Source organism: Raphanus sativus, unplaced genomic scaffold (assembly GCF_000801105.2).
Source record: "Raphanus sativus cultivar WK10039 unplaced genomic scaffold, ASM80110v3 Scaffold0029, whole genome shotgun sequence".
NCBI lineage: Eukaryota > Viridiplantae > Streptophyta > Magnoliopsida > Brassicales > Brassicaceae > Raphanus > Raphanus sativus.
This window is the reverse complement of record NW_026615353.1, coordinates 52,501-55,000: the sequence shown is the minus strand read 5'-3', so window position 1 is coordinate 55,000 and position 2,500 is coordinate 52,501.

The window sequence follows — 2,500 nt, the reverse complement described above, 5'->3', positions numbered from 1 at the left end:
CATGTGAAAGGCCATGGAAGATGGCAAGGGTGTACGTGGATATCACCCACAGCATTAGTCGAGGCCGAGGCCAAGGTTATCAACCTAGCCGTGGGTATAAGTCCGTGGGAATAAGTCCGATTTTAAAAACCCAGGCCTCGACCAAATCTGCTTGCCATCAGTGTGGGATGAATAATCATTGGGGTAACCGATGTAGAACTCCCAAACACCTTATTGAACTCTACCAGGAGAGCATAAAGGGATAAAACCCTATGACCCATTGGGTCCATCTAGATGGTGCGAATAATTTCGACCATGAGAATGATGATCAGCTTGAACACGAGACTTCATATTGCCTTAAAGAGGCCAATTAGATTTCGACACCATTTTACTTTGTCTTTGTTCTCTATAGTGGACCAAGCCACATTACATTAAGAGACAAAAGATATTTTATTCAAGGTCATGGCTAGTCCAACCTCATGATGCTTAAAGGCACACATCTAAAATCTCTGATGCATTACATTCCACATAAATCAAAGTGGAATTTATCAAAGTTTCAAAGACATTCATATGAATAGTCTACATATTGAAACTATGGGCAAAGGAAAGAAAGGAATTCCTTATGATTTATGAAAATGCCCAAGGCCAAAGGAAAGTCCTAGAGACTATGCCTACTATATCTATAGGCCTTCTTTGAGCCAAGATAAATATGATTGTGGGTTAATACCCCAAATCACTTTCCAAAGAGTTCAGAGAAGCCTTTAACATATGGCACGACATGCTCGGCTATCCAGGCTTTACTCTTGAACTCAACTGGACATTCCTTGAAAGAAAGGAAAAGAAGTCCGACCAAGGCATTGCCTAAAAGGCATTATATTCACCCTGTAAGACCCATTGAATTAAGAAGAAAATATGGTTTCCAACAATGGGCAAAAGAGAATAAGAGTACCTAAATTAAAATCGCCTAAGTGGTCGAGACTACATTCTCTATTGATCTAACGATCAATATGATAATAGGCAAATAGCCAGGGCAATCATAATCATGTTTGATTGACCCACGAAAATTATCACTTAGATGGCATTTCCATACTTAGCCATCTGAATTATGATGCAGAGATTTAAAAGGGCACAAAAGCTATCCCATAAGATCTCACGTTTGTGCAATTTATATCTATGCACAAGGGAATTTATTGTCCCAAGCACTACGAATTAGAGTATGTTCATGAGGGGGAGAGGTAAAATCCCATGATACATGACCATACTAAAATCCGTGAAACATGGTCCACAACCATATTTCATATTGGTTGAATTTATCATATTATGACCATTACCTATAAGGTTCAAAATCTAAAAGTCCATATGCTTGGGGACATCATGAGTTATAAAAGATTAACTTGCATCAGGCCATAGATATTATATCAGGCCATATAAGTGATAATAAATATTCCCACCTCAGACTAATACGGGTCATGAGTCCAGACATATATCATATTAAGATATTATGAATAAATCCACCACAAATATATGTGCCATCTAAGATCAAGTTATCTTAGAATCTCATAAGGAGGATTGGGAATATATGTTGGATATATATTATGAATATACTTTCTCCATAAGTTTAAAAGAAACCTTGAGCCAAAATGGGTGATTTAATCATAGGCCAAGGAACAAGGATTACATAGAGTTTATGAATCCCAATATCCAACATTTGAAAGGAGAAGTAGTAAGCTGGTAAAGAATGGTATCAACCATCATTGTCTTGGCAAAGATCCTCGGACTAGAGAAAGATTTATAGACGTCCATATGCTACAATGATAGCAAAATAAAATGCCAGACACATTGACCCGAGAAAGAATGACTATGTCATCCCAGCTTAGCACCACACGGTTTTGATGTCTTAAAGACACAACCAAGTTGCTACAGAGTCTAATATAAGACCAAATATATGTTCCAAAAGGAACCTCGGAAATTAAAGAAAGGTGCAAAAGAAACCGAGGTCATATATTTTCCAGACAAGCCCGGGATGGCTATGGCTGAGGTGCCTACTAATGTGGTTCGGGACGCTGAGCCTCTTGGTACCGAGGGCATACATTGACTATGATGAGATCTCAATTAATTATTGATGTCTGGAAATGGAAGGAAACCATATATATATATAAATGTGTCGACACATACATTCATAGAAAAAGCGCGAATATGTAGCACATGAATAATGAATCGAGGATCATGAACCCACGCAAGAGTACTCATAATAATGAATAAAGAAAGAAAGAAACGTGGGGTTTCTAAAAGTGACAGATAAAGGCGTATTGAATTGGCCATGAATATGTAAACGCCATATGATGCCCAGTGAATAGATAAATCCTGAAAGAAGGATAAATCGTGAGACAGACCAAGGGAGGTCTATATAATCCAAAGTGGTGGATAATACTACATATGTCACTACATATAATGTCTGGAAGAAATTCAAAAGATGTAGTATGTTATATATGACTCACTGGATGATAATAATATATTGGTA